At 43.9% G+C, this 15,835-nt stretch overlaps 1 protein-coding gene across 6 annotated transcripts in view; it reads left to right on the plus strand.

The window, feature by feature from the left end:
- Window positions 1-10,430: 10,430 nt before the first annotated feature.
- The window catches only part of PRRC1 (proline rich coiled-coil 1), a 36,856-nt gene continuing 31,451 nt past the window's right edge, over window positions 10,431-15,835 (plus strand). The window contains exon 1 of one of the 6 annotated variants that reach the window (XM_032798544.2): window positions 10,431-10,587. The gene's annotated coding sequence lies outside the window, so the exon portion shown is untranslated. Of the gene's footprint in view, window positions 10,588-10,779; window positions 11,087-12,849; window positions 12,969-15,835 lie in introns of those variants that run through there. The other 5 variants (XM_032798542.2, XM_032798545.2, XM_075067185.1 and 2 more) reach the window with 5 other exon arrangements.

Below are 15,835 nucleotides of genomic sequence, written 5' to 3' on the forward strand. Positions count from 1 at the left end.
ACAATCTCTGCATGTCATTAACTTGAGTGAATAAAGCACACTGGATAATGTAGAAAATTATCTATAATCTTTGGTTTAAAAACCCCAGTCAGTGTTTACTGATATTAATAAAAGGCTAAATACCTGCTTGGTGCAACAAGGGGAAGCAGAAATTTTCCCAGAGCACTTGCTTTAGCAATCATGCCATCCAGAACAGGTTTCCTCATGTGCCTCAAGAAAACATGCTTTGGAATACACTTTCCTGCTCTTAAGCACAACCAGAACTCACATCTCACAGCTGTCAAAGAGCCCTGGCTGCTGATCACAGCATGTTCATTAACTCAGAGGGAGAATTTAGACCCTTCTCAACCTCCATATCAGGCCACTTTAGGGACATGATGTATATGCTGGTACATTACCTGGTTATCTTTCCAAATTTCTTCTTGAGAACCATGGGGAGAGATCCTCCCTTGCCACTTGCACAAATGGAAAAAGGCGTCTGTGTCTTTATATGTTGAGAACCCCATAAAGAGGAAAGCAATACGAAACCCTAGGATAAATGTCCATACCAACTTGTGTGCCAGTGCAGTAAAGTGCAGAATTTAGCCCAAAGTTAATATCTTATTTTAAAACGTGGTATTTGGTATAATCCCTGAAAATTTAAATGATTTAAACAAACTGTCTCTTGGCCATTTAGAAAAACACTGATCCTGAAAAAGACTTTTTTGTATCAGAGACTTTTACTCCCAACATACTGCTGCACTTAAACTTTGCCCTCATCTTCATTTACACAGAGAACTCCCATTAATTTTAATTGGAGCTGCACATACAGACTGAGGTGTGAACAAACTTCATTGTGCTTATCCTTTTTATCCCAATCTGCAAAATCAAACTAATGAAATAAAGTTTTAAAAAAGTATAAATATTGGTGAGCACATTTATTAAAAATGTATTTGATTTTCAAAATACTCTAAAACTGGACTGTTGAGTAGGGCTATGTTTCCAAGCAATGACCCTTACACTGAGCCACGTGAATAGGACAATGCATCTTTAAGATCCATATTGAAGAATACAGAACTAATGTTGACAAAAATGTTTTATATTAAACACTATATATAGTAGTTTAAATGACTTAAACCTGATGGGTGCTTGTTGAACTATTGTACAGAAAACCTTGCCCTTTTTGGTACAATTAACACTAGTGCCATAGCACTGGGCCTAACTATATTTGCAGTGTTTTACCCCAGCCACACTCCACTTTGATATGATTGAATTATAATATATATTTTTAAAGAAAACCTACGAATGGTGTCTAGCTTGTATCTCGATTGTAACAAAAAACCTGTTTCAATGTTGAAATGTTTTCTATTTTCCAAAGATGACTGATGCTCATCATATTACCCTTCACTACCATTTATATCACCGAACATGCTTGTAGGTTAATGTAATAAACTTTCTAATAAAATGTTGAAATGTTGTGTTTGGTTTTTCCTCCTGTTTTTCCTCTCTCTAGGGACACCGTGAAGTACCACAATGGATATACATAGTAGTCTCTGTGTGGAAGGTTTTATGTGTACAAGTTCAATAACAGTCATAGGGTGAAATCCAGGCCCCGCTGAAGTCAATGGGAATTTTGTCATTGAGTTCAGTGGGGCCAGGATTTCAACCACAGACTATTACAAGAAAGCTCAATTATTTCTACTGTATTTGGGTCAGTTCCTTGCCCCACTAAGGCTGCTTTGCACTGCTTCAATAGCACTAAGCGGTGATAAAGTTGGCTTAATTGTCTCTCTGGATATTCCACTTGTGTAGGGAAATCTCCTGGTGCAACAGAGCCAACTCTGTACCACCCCTTTTGAGCCTCTAGTGGCATGGCTGGAGACAAGGGCCATAGCTGGAGTCCTGCTGTACTCTGTTGATGCCTCGCTGTCAAAGTGGTGCCTTTGGAGTTGTTGCAGCCAGTCTATTTTGAGCAGCATTGAGACCATCAAGGAAAGATTTAAATAATGTCAAGGCATTTCTCTTGACCTTCACACATCTGTTCGGCAGAATAACAACATCCTATTATCAACCATGTAAAATACCAGTGAGAAGCCTAAAACTATAGGCACATAGAAAGGAAGAGATCATCCAGCAGCACCTGCATTCTCATTTCTGTTCCACATCCTGGCATGAAGCCTCTAAGCTGGCTCAAGAACACTGGTTGTGGACAAATGTGCTTGGAGATGACTTTTTACTGTCTCCACAGTTAGATTGCTCAGGAACTTGAGATCTGGCATTGAGTGTTAATTGGAAAGTTCTGTTTCACCTTGCAAAGTTTCCTTCAGGATTGTTTGGCCTACAGTGTGCTTTAAGGAGGGATATAGTAGCTAGTTAGTCTCACATCCAACCTGGCAATCAGGCCTAGTTGTGTGACTCATTATGAGGCTAACACCAGAGGTTACTTTTGAGAGTTCAATTATAGAGTGAAAGAAAATAAGTTTTTTGGTGTTTGCATCTGACTCCCTGGAATTAACTGAGATTCTTAAAGGAGAAACTTGAGTGAACTATCTTAAACAGGTTAAACAAACAATTCCAAATATAGAGCCAAATCCTGAACTTCCTCTTCATGTGTAATTTTTTTTAAATTGTAATCCATAGTCTGAAATGCAAAGAACAGAAGAAAAGAAAATGCCTCAAACATAAAAACTTCCCCACAATGTCATGATCCTTGTAATATCTGAGTGAGTTACACTGCCTCATTAGCATCTTTAATTTGTGTGATCAGCATTTATGCTGCAGATCAGCCAAAGCATATCTGACCTCAGCAGCATTTCAAGGATAATTATTTAAACAGATCAACTGCACTTTAACAATGGCCCTATTAAGTACAACCTCTAGCTCTTTTCTTCCCATCTACAATAATTATCAGAGACTTCAAGGAAAATTCTACTTTTCATTCATGTTACAGTTCCTGTATACCTCTAGAGCTAACGTGATAATGGTGTACAGGATCTTGCTCTACATACATGTACTTTTGACATGGAAAAAGTGAAAGATTTTCTTTGAAGACTCTAGTGCAATGAAGCAGCTGATCGTGTTTATAACTTTTCTAGAAGTAATTCTATTTTGTGGTTACAGAGAGATTGTTTGATTATACTCATCATGACATAATGCATGAGGCTGAAATAGGGAAAGAACAAGTAAAAAAATTACTTAGACAAGTCATCAGTGCCTGATAAAATATATCCTAGAACACCCAAGAAGCTGACTGAGGAGACATCTGAGTCATTAACAATTATCTTCCCGAAGTCATGGAAGATGGGTGAGATGCCAAAGGACTGGAAAAAGGCAAATATAGTGCCAATCTATAAAAAGGGAAATAAGGATAACCTGGGGAATTACAGACCAGTCAGCTTAACTTCTGTACCAGGAAAGATAATGGAGCAAATAATTAAGCAATCAATTTGCAGACACCTAGAAGATAATGAGGTGATAAGTAACAGTCAGCATGGATTTGTCAAGAACAAATCATGTCAAACCAACTCTATAGCTTTCTTTGACAGGGTAACAAGCCTTGTGGATAAGGGTGAAGCCATAGACGTGGTATAGCTTAATTTTAGTAAGGCTTTTGATACTGTCTTGCATGACCTCATAAACAAACTAGGGCAATACAACCTAGCTGGAGCTACTATAAGGTGGGTGCAAAACTGGTTGGATAACTACTCATTCCCAGAGAGTAGTTATCAGTGGTTCACAGTCAAGATGGAAGGGCATATCGAATGGGGTCCTTCAGGGATCAGTTCTGGGTCTGGTTCTGTTCAATATCTTCATCAATTATTTAGATAATGGCATAGAGAGTACATTTATTAAGTTTGCGGATGATACCAAGCTGGGAAGGGTTGCAAGTGCTTTGGAGGATAGGATTAAAATTCAAAATGATCTGGACAAATTGAAGAAATTGTCTGAAGTAAATAGGATGAAATTCAGTAAAGGACAAATACAAAGTACTCCACTTAGGAAGGAACAATCAATTGCACACATACAAAACGGGAAACTGACTGCCTAGAAAGGAGTACTGCAGAAAGGGATCTGGGGATCATAGTGGATCATAAGCTAAATATGAGTCAACAGTGCAACACTGTTGCAAAAAAAATCGAACATAATTCTGGGATGTATTAGCAGGAGTCTTGTAAGCAAGACATGAGAAGTAATTCTTCTGCTCTACTCCACACTGATTAGGCCTCAGCTGGAGTATTGTGTCCAGTTCTGGGCACCACATTTCAGGAAAGATGTGGACAAATTGGAGAAAGGCCAGAGAAGAGCAACAAAAATGATTAAAGGTCTAGAAAACATGACCCACGAGGGAAGATTGAAAAAAAAATGGATTTGTTTAGTCTGGAGAAGAGAAAATAGAGAGGGAAAATGATAACAGTAAAATGTTGTTACAAGGAGAAGGGAGAAAAATTGTTTTCCTTAACCTCTGACAAAAGGACAAGAAGCAATAGGCTTGAATTGCAGCAAGGATGATTTAGGTTTGCCATTAGGAAAAACTTCCTGCCGGGGTAGTTAAGCACTGGAATAAATTGCCTAGGGATGCTGCAGAATCATTGGAAATTTTTAAGAGCAGGTTGGACAAACACCTGTCAGGGATGGTCTAGATAATACTTAGTCCTGCCTTGAGTGCCAGGGAATGGACTAGAAGATTGCTCAAGGGTCCTTCCAGTCATAAAATTCTATGATTCTATGTGAAGATCAAGAATGGTCCATCTCTCAGAGGCACTGACACAAGTATCAAAAACCATCAGCCTTAATGGATGGCATTGATGAAGCTCTACCACCTTTTTTTGAATAATACTAACAATTGTTCTGCATTACATACGGGTGAAGACTGTATCTTTCATAGGATTATTTAAAATGAAAGCAACATTTAGCTCAGTCATCAGTCTTTGCACAGTGCCTGGATTGTGGCAAGATTTATGTAATTATTTCTTTCCATTTTTTCAAGTGTAAGACAACAGTTGAGCTTAGAATCCCATGAATGTTGGCTCTCCAGGGCTAATCAGGTTTTTATCACAGAAGGAAATTGCTATGCCTTTAAATACACATAGGGAGCAGAATTATTGCATAAAAAGTTACCAGTTTTACTTAGTCACTGCTCTGATTGTAACCATGTTAAGTATGTCAAAGTACGTGCACAAATAATATCTGTAGCTGCTTTGTAAATATGCATGTTTACAGACTAGAAGAACAAATGTCTGAACTCATTGACACAGGATATTATTTAGATTAACAAGTTAGTAATTTTTAAAATGGGTTAGGCATTTATAATCATAAAAATACCACTTGTGTAGTTATATTAATAGCTAGCATATACAATATAAAGCCATGCTTCAGTGTGCAAGATGATCACCCCCTGGGGGTCAGGAAGAAATTATCTCTGGGTCGTAAAGGAGAGTGCATTAAGGATGTATTACATCTTCTTAAGTACTCATTTTTGGCCACTCTCACAGACCAGATACCAGGGTAAATGGATGATGTTGTGTCCTTGTATAATTATTCTTGTATTACTCCAAAAAGTCTGTGTCAAAAAAAAAAAAGTTCTGTGCACAATATTTAAATAAAATTTGCAGAATTTTAGTCAATAAATAAATGTGGCAGCTCCAGCATGGCAGTGGTGAGCACCCTGCAGGCCTCCCCCCAGACGTGGACTTGGCCGTGAGGCTGCACCCAATCCTAACACAGCACCACGGCTGGGCCTCCCCAGAAACACCCTGCAGCCCTGCCCCTCCATGCCAGGCATAGGTTCTGGAACTAGGGGTGCTGCCGCACCCCCTGGCTTGAAGTGATTTCCATCATACACATGGTTTAGAGTTTGGTTCTGTGGCTCTCAGCAAGCCCACTATACAAATTGTTCCAGCGCCCCGGTACCAGGTCCACTAAGGTAGCAAACAAGAGGGACAGAGTTTCTCATTCACACCGAGCCCTGGCCCCCCAGTCCAGGTGTAGGCTAGCAGGCTCATCCCGGCAGGATTCAAGACTGGAGAGGCTTAGTGTGAGGGGGATCCAGGTGTGGGGTGAGAGGTTCTATGTGGGGCAATCTGGGTCCAGGCAGCTCAGTGGGGGTTCTGCGTGCGTGGGACATCTAGATGCACAGGTCTCATTGAGGAGTTCTAAGTGCAGGGGGAATGGGACTCTGCGGGGGGGGGGGGGGGGTTAGGTGAAGGTGGTTGGGGCACAGCATGGGGTGATCTGGGTGTGTGGAGCTTGTTGGATCCGGGCACTGGGGAAGTGGGATGGAGGTCTGGTGGGGTGGAGGTCTGGGTGCAGCTGGTTAGGGCTCAATGGGGTGGGGGTCTAGGTAAGGGGGGGACCTGGGAGAAATTCAATGTGACCTGGGAGAAATTCATTCCTGACTCCAAATATGGTGATCAGTTAGACGCTGAGCATGTTGGGAAGACCCACCAGTCAGACACTTGGGAAAGAACTAACTGTAGTAACGCAGAGCCTTCCCCATCTAGTGTCCCATCTCCGGCCATTGGGGATATTTGCTACTAGCAGACATAGATCAGCTACATGCCATTGTAGGCAGTCTCATAATACCACCTCATAGACATTAAGGTTAGAAGTGACCATTGTGATAATCTATTGTGACCTCCTGCATATTGAAGTCCATAGGACTTCACTCACTCACTCTTGAAATAGACCCTTAACCTCTGGCTGAGTTATTGAAGTCCTCAAATCATGGTTTAAAAACTTCATATTACAGAAAATCCACCATTTACACTAGTTTAAACCTACAAGTGACCCATGCCCCATGCTGAAGAAGGCGGCGAAAAACTTACAGGGTTTCTGCCAGTCTGACCTGGGGGAGAATTCCTTCCTAACCGCAAAGAGGGTGATCAATTAGTCCTTGAGTATGTGGGCAAGATCCACCAGGAAGATACCTGGGAAAGAATTTTCTGTAGTAACTCAGAACTCCCCCAATCTAGTGGGCTGTCCCTGGTCATTGGGGATTTTTGCTACTGGCAGTCACCAATGAGCCACATGCCATTCTAGGCAGTCCATCATACCAACCCCTCCATAAACTTATCAAGTGCAGTCTTGAAGCCAGTTATGGTGTTTTTGCCCCACTGCTCTCCTTAAGGCTGTTCCAGAACTTCACTCTTCTGATAGGTAGAAACCTTTGCCTAATTTTGAGCCTAAAATTGTTGATGGCCAGTTTATATCCACTCGTTCTTGTGTCCACACTGGCGCTTAACTTAAATAACTCCTCTCCCTCCCTAGCATTTAGCCATCTGATGTATTTATAGAGAGCATTCATATCTCCCCTCAGCCTTCTTTTGGTTAGGATAAATAACGCAAGCTCTTTTGAGTCTCCTCTTATAAGGTAGGTTTTACTTTCCTCAGATCATCCTAAGAGCCCTTCTCTGCACCTGTTCCAGTTTGAATAGCATCTTTCTTAAACCATGGGAGACCAGAATTGCACATTGGTCTCACCAATGCCCCATATAATGGTAATAACACTTCCCTATCTCTACTGGAAATACCTTGCCTGATGCATCCCTGGATTATATTAGCCTTTTTCACAGCTGCATCACATTGGTGGCCCATGGTCATCCTGTGATTCACCAGTACACCCAAGTTTCTCTCCTGCTTTGATAAGTCCCCAGTTTATAACAGAAATTCTTGTTGTTAGTCACTAAGTGCATGACCTTGTACTTTGCACTGTTAAATTTCATCTCGTTTCTATTACTCCAGTTTTCAGGGTCTTGTATGATAAGAATGCAGACCTTTCCTAAATAGGGCCAACTTGCACAGCTACCTATTTGGAAATTTTTCTTGTCTATTTTTATGAATCAACATCTTGTTAGCAGCTTCCTTGTTTCTTTTAGCTCCACCCCTTTGGCTGTCCACAATGTCCTTTAAATGAGTGGGAAATTGCTATCTTGGGGTCAGATTCTCTTCTTTGCTCAGCAGAGGTAAATGGGAGGGGACCATCAGGGAATTGGTTATGACTCCTTGATTCTGTGGGCCAATCTGCATGGGCCCCAGCCAAATTTGTTAACTATGCACCCCAAAGCTTAAGAGATCTCCTACCAGTTGAGAACTAGCAGAGCACAGCTATGCTCCATCTGTGACATGCTGCCTCCTTCCCCAATATGCCCCCTACAACAAGGCAGGGGTTAGGATGATGTAGCAGTGGTGCAAAGGGAGGAGAGGATCAGTTTGTGTGTAACTGGCCCATAAAGCTACACCTGGAGTAACTGATTAAAAGGACTGGAAACCAGAAGCAGAACAAATTCTGGAGTGCAAGGTATTACCAGCTGTGATCTCCTAGAATAGTCGTTACTTTTTTTCTTCAAAGTCACTTTAATACAGAGCTCTCTAAAGCTTTATTTCACTTTCCAGAGGCCTCCTCTGATTCCCGCCCCCCCCCCCCCCTTGTCTCTGACCAGCCCCACATCCCTTGCCCTGCCTGCAGCCAGACCCTACCTCCAGTCAGCCCCTGCCCTGCCTACAGCCAGCCCCTCCCCCCCCTTTGTCTCTGATGTTGATGATTTTTGACTCTGTTGTTTTAGGTAGGAGTTGAGGGTTATAGCTCCTCAGGTGATGAGACTTAGCAATATCACACTCTGCGTGCTTGGGGGAAAAGGGTTTAGAAGATTGTGAACCTTTGTACTTTGCTCTGTAAGTGTACATTTAAACACTTTTCTTTCCCCCAAGTGATCATCCCAGTAAGCTTTTATAAAACTGCAAAGACAGGACTACTTACAGCTGCAAAGTAACAGCTCCATTTTAAAACAAAATCTACTTATCCTCACAGCAGTATGCAAATTTTCCCTACTAGGAGTCTTTCACATGCTTAGTGTGCAAGTAGTCCTCCAGACCCAAATGCTTAAAGGGGTCAGTCACCCTGTGGCAACAAGTATCGGGCAATCTTCACTATAGGCACTGCTACCTGCACTGCCTATAATTCATAATACATTTTCTGGCTTAACTAGCAGACTAAATTTTTTTTTTTTAAATGTTTGATATCCAGAACAGCCAAACGTGTATATAGCCTTTTTTGTAGTCCTGACTAATGAAAAAATAACACCATAAGGTAACTTTGTGTATGAAACTAATCACTGCAAGATATGTCTGTGAGATGCAAACAACAGCTTTTGAACTGAGAGAAATGTAGCTATTTGTCAGGTTCAATCAGCTGCAGGCTCCCGCTTGTTGCCACCTTTCTAATTGCAAAAAAAAACAACAACCCACCCCTGCCCTGTCCCCTACCCCATCCACTCCATTCTCCCTCCATCACTCGCTTTCACTAGGCTGGGGCAGAGGTTTGGGGAGGCATGAAGACTCCAGCTGGGGTTATGGGCTCTGGGATGGTGCCAGAAATGAGTTCAGGGTACAGGAGGAAGCTCTGGGATGGGGCAGGGGGTTGGGGTGCAAGCTCTGAGGTGGGGATGAGGGGTTTGGAGTGTGGGAGGGGGCTCGGGCTGGGGCAGGGGGTTGGAGTGCAGGAGAGGGTGATGGGTGCAGGCTCTAGGAAGGAGCTTGAGTGCAAGAAGGGGCTCAGGGGGTTGGGGAGTGCAGTCCCAGCTCTGGGAGGGAGTTCAGGTGTGGGAGTGGGTTCTGATCTGGAGCATGGGCTTGGAATGCAGGAGAGGGTGAGGGGTGCAGGCTTTGGGAATGAGTTAGAGTGAACGAGCAGGGCTGCGGTGAAGGAGGGGGTCTGGGCTGCAGCTGGGCAGCACTTATCTCAGGCAGCTGCCAGAAGCAACTGGCACATCTCCGCAGCCCCTAGGTACAGGGTCTTTGATCACTGCCCGCAGGCACTGCCCCTGCAGCTCCCATTGGCTGTGCCTCCTGGCCAATGGGAGCTGTGGGGCCCACTCCGCAGCTCAGGGCTGCTGCCCTTGCATCTAGGAGCCGGAGATGCTGGCTGCCGCACTGAGCCTGGGCAGGCAGGGAGGCTTCCTTAACCCCAGTGACTGGACTTTTAGTGGCCCGGTTAGCAGTACTGACCAGAGCTCTCAAGAGTCCCTTTTCCACCAGGTGTTTTGCTTGAAAACCGGATGCCTGGAAAACCTAGTTGCCCAGCAGCCTTAGAATAAACTGGCACCATGTCAGTCTGTATTACACAGTCTCTTCTTCCCTACCTTCATCCTATTACACCGCTTGTACCACGCTTTGCACCGTGTTCACGAGCAGCCTTTGTTGTGGTGCTTGTTGGAGCTGGGGAGCGCACAAAGGTCTGTGCCCTACTTTGCAAATATGCCCCCACAGGGGCGCCTGGGGCATGACGCGGCTCCGCTACGCAGGGCTCTGCGCAGGCGGAGGGGAAGAGACCCCGACATGCCCATGGCGGGGCGGGGGGTACCGACCAGGCAGCGCACACACCCCCGCTGCGGGCGGGATACCAAGAACCCGGTAGTACGTGGCCGGCCCCTCCCGTCCCCGCCCCAGGTGGCTCCGCCCGGCCCCACCCGCCACAGGCCAACGTGGCAGCAGGAGGTGGCGTCTCACTCCCAGGCGCGGCCATTTCGGATGCGGGGAGCGAGCGGCGGCCCGGAGCAGACAGCGCCAGGGACGTGGCGCCCGAGGCCTGGCCAAGGAGGACCCCGCAGCTAGGTGAGGACGGGTGGGACATGCCGCCACCAGGCCGCACAGCACGCGCGCCGGAGCGGCCCGGCCCGGAAGAGTGTGAGCAGAGCCGCCGGCTGGAGAGAGAGACGTGGCAACCCACACCGGCGGCATTGCGCATGTGCGATGCCGCACCAAGTCTCATGGGAGCTGTATGCCCTGCACTGAGTCTGCGCCATTTCCTCGCGCGGGGCTGGGGGCGGTGCTTTTCCTCCGGCGGCCGCGTCAGAGCCGGCTGCGGGGTCACGCAGCGCCGCAGCCCGTTGCTACCGTTACAGGGGACTTGTTCTACGGGTCTTTCCTGCCGCAGGGCAGAGCTGCGCTAGCGAGTCTGGCAGCGGGGTCGCGGCCTGGGCTCGGGGGCCGCTTCTGCGAAATGAACCGAAGTGAAACACTCGGTGCTGCTCTTTGAATAGGGTGTGCGAGGCCCCGAGAGCTCGTCCCGCTTCTGGGAGCTGTGGTGGCCGGCTCAGGAAGGTCTCCCTAGGTGGGTTTGTCCTCGGGTTACCTTGGCAGGAGTTGTTTCTTTCCTGCACCGGGGGGGTAGGAATAACTTTGAAAAACAAACCAGTGCAAGCTTGGCGTGTGAAGGGCTTTTCTAGCAGGGCGTGGAATTCACTGCAAATTTTGCAGATGGACGTCTGCAACCTTGGTTTTACTGCGTAACTCTGGTGTAACGTACTGTGACAGAGAGTAACCTAGTATCCTAAATCCCAAAGTCCGGTAGCTTTTTTAAAGTTTAAAAATTGAGGGATTTTTATGAACATTAGCACAAATGATTAATGAACTACGGGGCCATAGTGTCTCTAATCTAGATTGTAAACTCATTGGGACAGAGGCCAGCTCTTCGGTCTGATATTTCCTGCCTGTCTCTCTAGTATCTGAAGTCTTGTTGCTACAGTGATGATGATTAAAGGTTAAATACTCATAGATTAAGAAGCAAACAGCTGGGCCTTGGTGTCTGATCAATACCATCCCTGCTAGAAAAGTGAGAAAAGGGCTGGTATAGAAAAACTCAAGAAGTTCTGATTTTGGCTTAGCTCTTTAGCTTTGAGCATGTCAGCGAGCATCCATTCTTGCTGTTGTCTCCATGTGCATGGTCTTTCCTATGCCCACGTGGCACTTCATTTACATCAGCAGGGCTCTGTCACCTGAGGAACCTACCCATCTGCATTTCAAAATGTGTGGAATCCTCTTCTGTCAAATGGAACTAATATCATTTGCTTAGTTTCTTCAGGAGGCTTGTCAAGATTAATTACTTAATTATAATCCCTGAGCTTTTGTTGAAGAAGCCACCCCATTGATTGGCAGATTGGGATCACAGCATGTTCTGATAGTTGCTATGTCTCTTATTTTCTTTTTTGTGTTGCCCAAGAATGAGCTAAGTGCCACAGGGGCACAAAAGAGAAAGATAGGATGGCAGAGCTTAAGTCTTTACCCCAGTATCTGTGAGCTGTTTCTGTTCTGTTGCCTTTAATGAGGTTGGCTGTCTAAGGTAAATAGTATGGATTTTGTTGAGTCAGTTCCCCACTTTATAAGCAGATGAAACAATATGTTTACAGTATGTATAGGGTGGTATGAATCTGATGTCCTTCAGCTTTCCCTAGTGACACGGATCCTTTCCTCTACCCATACACTCCCACCTCCAAACTTAGCTGGTGCTCATCTTGCCTGGGAAATAATGGTTTAATATCTGTAAAAGACATAGGCTATGTCTGCACTACCAATTCTGAATAAAGCCAACCCTGAGGGACATAAGTTATACTAACCTAAGCACTGGAGTGGACAGCACTATGCTGATGGAAGAGCTTCTCCCATTGATATAGCGCAACTGCTATAAGCTCTCTAGTGTAGCCAAAGCCTTAGAAGGTGAAAGGGGCTACAGTTCATAAATGATACTATTTATATCTGTGCCTATATATCCCTTAATTAGGATGTGTATATTTCAGGATGGCTGCTCATTTGGGGAAGCCTCCTAGCAGTTAATTGGCGATGCATGAGGACAACTGCTGCTTAATCAGGAGAGTATTAACAAAAATTTTATTTAATGAGCCTAACCAGTGCTTTAGGTATTAATCCAGTATTACCTTTTCACATCTAGTTATAGAAACATTGCCTGTTATATATTTAAAAATGTATTAAAAAACATTTGAGTCTGGTATTTTAATTGATTACTGAACTTATTCACTTCTCAGGTTAAGCCTGAGCCTCTCAAGATAATTCTGCTGTGCTTTGTCTGTTAACAAGCAGATTTCCACAGTTGAGTAGACATCCATGTTAAGGATTAACTGTTAAACAGCACCACTGCAAACTGTGATTCAGTTCTAGAAATTGACTTTATCCTTGTCAATTTTGGGTTGTCTTCATTTGTAAGTAGTTCATTCTTAACTGTGAGTTTCCATATTTTTGGGACATAACCTGAAAATGATTTTAAATTAAGATTATAGTCAGAAAACAAATATATAAATTATTTGGTTTCATATTTTTCAGTTACTTCACATAGCTTTTGATTTTTAAAAGTAAACTTTTTCTGATTGCCAACTCAGGAAGCTCAATCTTTGATCTCTAAAATGAAACTTTTCTTCTTCTGACTGCACAACTTTTTTTTTTAAACTAGTGATTATGTTAGAAATTATGGTCTGATTTTTCTCAAGTGCCAAGTACCCCTACACCTTCTGAAGCAAATGAGGGTTGTGAGTGCTTTACACCTTGGAAAATCAAGCTGTTAACTGACAATTTGGGGGAAAAAACTAACAACTGACTAGAATTCAGCTCCCTTTTCCTTGACTGTATTGACTCTGCACTCAGAATAAAGTAAATAGTTATACCTCAAAGAGGCACAGACCTTGTCTGTTCTAAATATGCTTCTTGTTAAAAGCTCCCATGATTGCTCCAGTACTCGTGCAGCTCTAACATTGCTGGACACAGTGGTAGCATTGGCGCAGACCAGTTTTTTTCTCACCCCCTACCCCCTTCTCATTTAGTAACTTAACCCTGCTGAGTTTTATATTAAACCCTCCTGAAAACTTGATCTATATTAATGGAACTTCTTTATTGGCAAATTTACAAAAAAAATCTTTGTATAAACAAAGCCACAGGGCAAGGAGCTGTTAGGAATGTGCTACTTTTATGATACTAATTTAGTTTATTAAACACTTTAATGTAATTGAACAGAATGCCCTCAAGTTTGTTTTTTTTCCAAATTCAGTGACGTGACCAGACTCATGAAATTAACTTTTAGTCACAAACCACTAGATGGCAGGAGCACAATTTCTTTTGGGCTAATTACACATTTGTTTGACTCTGGTTGTAATTCTTTGTCTCCTGGATTTTATATTTTTGGACTGGTTTGTGGGGCTTGTATTAGGTCAACTTTGACATAGGAAGTATCGGTTTTGTGGGTTATGTTCAGACATTTTTTTAATCATCTGGGAAAAGGCAGCAATAGGTGTGCGGAGGAAATGACTAGAGGCATTTCTACACTGCAAATACCCATCCACCCCCCAGCTAGCCCATACCAGCTGACTCAGGCTCCCCAGCCTTGCGATGCAGGGCTGTTTCATTGTAGTGTAGACTTCCAGGCCTGCCCTCAGGCCCAAGCCTGGAAGTCTAAATGGCATCAAAACAGCCCCTTAGCCTGAGATATGTGAGGTGAAGTCAACTGGCATAGGCCAGTCGTGGGTATCTAATTGCAATGTAGACATACCTTAAAATAGACTTTACTAAGTTTCATTAAGGACTGGGTTATCCACTGCTGATTGAATGTTCTTGTGGTAAATAACAATAAAATATCACAATGCACATTGCTAATATATTTGGATAATAATTTTATTTTTGGTAGGTTATAATATAGTATGTTGTATAGAAGCAGTGATGTCTTAAGAAGAGACACTTCACTGTAGGGCTCTATAAATATGTAAAGCTAAATCTTTGCTTGGAAGCGGGGTTTAACCTTCAAGGATTACTTGCTGAGAATTATGGGGTTGTGGGTTGGAGCAGCGAGGAGAAAGAGAGGTTTTTCTGTACCTAAATACTATTACTCCTAACCTCATATTAAAGTTAAAGACAAAGGTCATTGCCAAAGCTGGCAGAGACTAAGGATTTGGGGCCTGATCCTGATAGGCACTTTGCCTCTGCATTTTTCTTCAGGACATTTTTCAGCAGCATTTGCCTTCAGTTGATTTCTGTTACTCTTCCATACCTGCTCTCTTGTAATTCTCTAGAATTATATATAAGGGTCTCATTCTCCACGGTCTTGCTCCATTCATAATCACTTACACCTGTGCAAACTGATAGTGGATATGTTTAATTTGGAAGCATGTTATATTTGCAGTGTTGCCAATTCTTCTGGGATTTCTTTACCACGTGCCTTGTGATATTTGGATGTTTTTAAGTTTCCTGTGATCTCACAGTTCCTGGCTTCAAAACTCATAACATTTCTCTTTTTCACAATGGCTTGATGGGTAGTATGTTTGTGTAGGAGGCAAACTGAGGGAGGTGAGGTCAGTAGTCCCCAACTTTTTTCGTCTGGCGAGCAGTGGACGACAAGCCACTGAGGACTGTGACTGGCAGACAAGCATTCGCCGAAATGCCTCTGAGAAGCAGCAACGTCAAGAGGCGTCGCCGCTCAAATGCTGTCGAAAATCAGCTGCATTTTTTGGGGCGGCGTTTCAGCGGATGCTTATCCGTGGGTCAGTTCGCAGGTGCAGATAGATGCCCCAGCGGGCGCCATGGTGCCCATGGGCACCGCATTGGGGACCACTGGAATAGAGGCTGGCAGAGGAAAAACGTGAGGGGTAGGATACTATGAAGGAATAAGAAGTGAAAAAGTGGAGGTAGGTGAACTTAAGGTTTGTAGACTGTAGGTGAGGATTGAAGGGTGAGCGGAAGACTGTGTGGATTAGGAGGCCAGCAGGATGGAGTGGTGAAGGATACAGGCTACTGATAGTGGGGGTTGGGAAATGGAGGAGGAGTAAGGAGAAGTTCCCCTCCAAACTGTCAGTGGTGAAGCGCATATATATATATATATATATATATATATATATATATATATATATATATATTAAGACATCCAGCAGCGGGTCAAAAACATGAAGAGCTGGACAGCACCTGGACCAGACATGATCCACACCTACTGGCTAAAGAAATTAACAGCAGTGCATGAACGCCTAGCAGCACAGATGAACCAGCTGCTAGCAGCAGGCTCCCACCCAAACTGGCTAACACAAGGAAGGAC

The sequence above is a fragment of the Chelonoidis abingdonii genome, chromosome 6, assembly GCF_003597395.2.
Source record: "Chelonoidis abingdonii isolate Lonesome George chromosome 6, CheloAbing_2.0, whole genome shotgun sequence".
NCBI lineage: Eukaryota > Metazoa > Chordata > Testudines > Testudinidae > Chelonoidis > Chelonoidis abingdonii.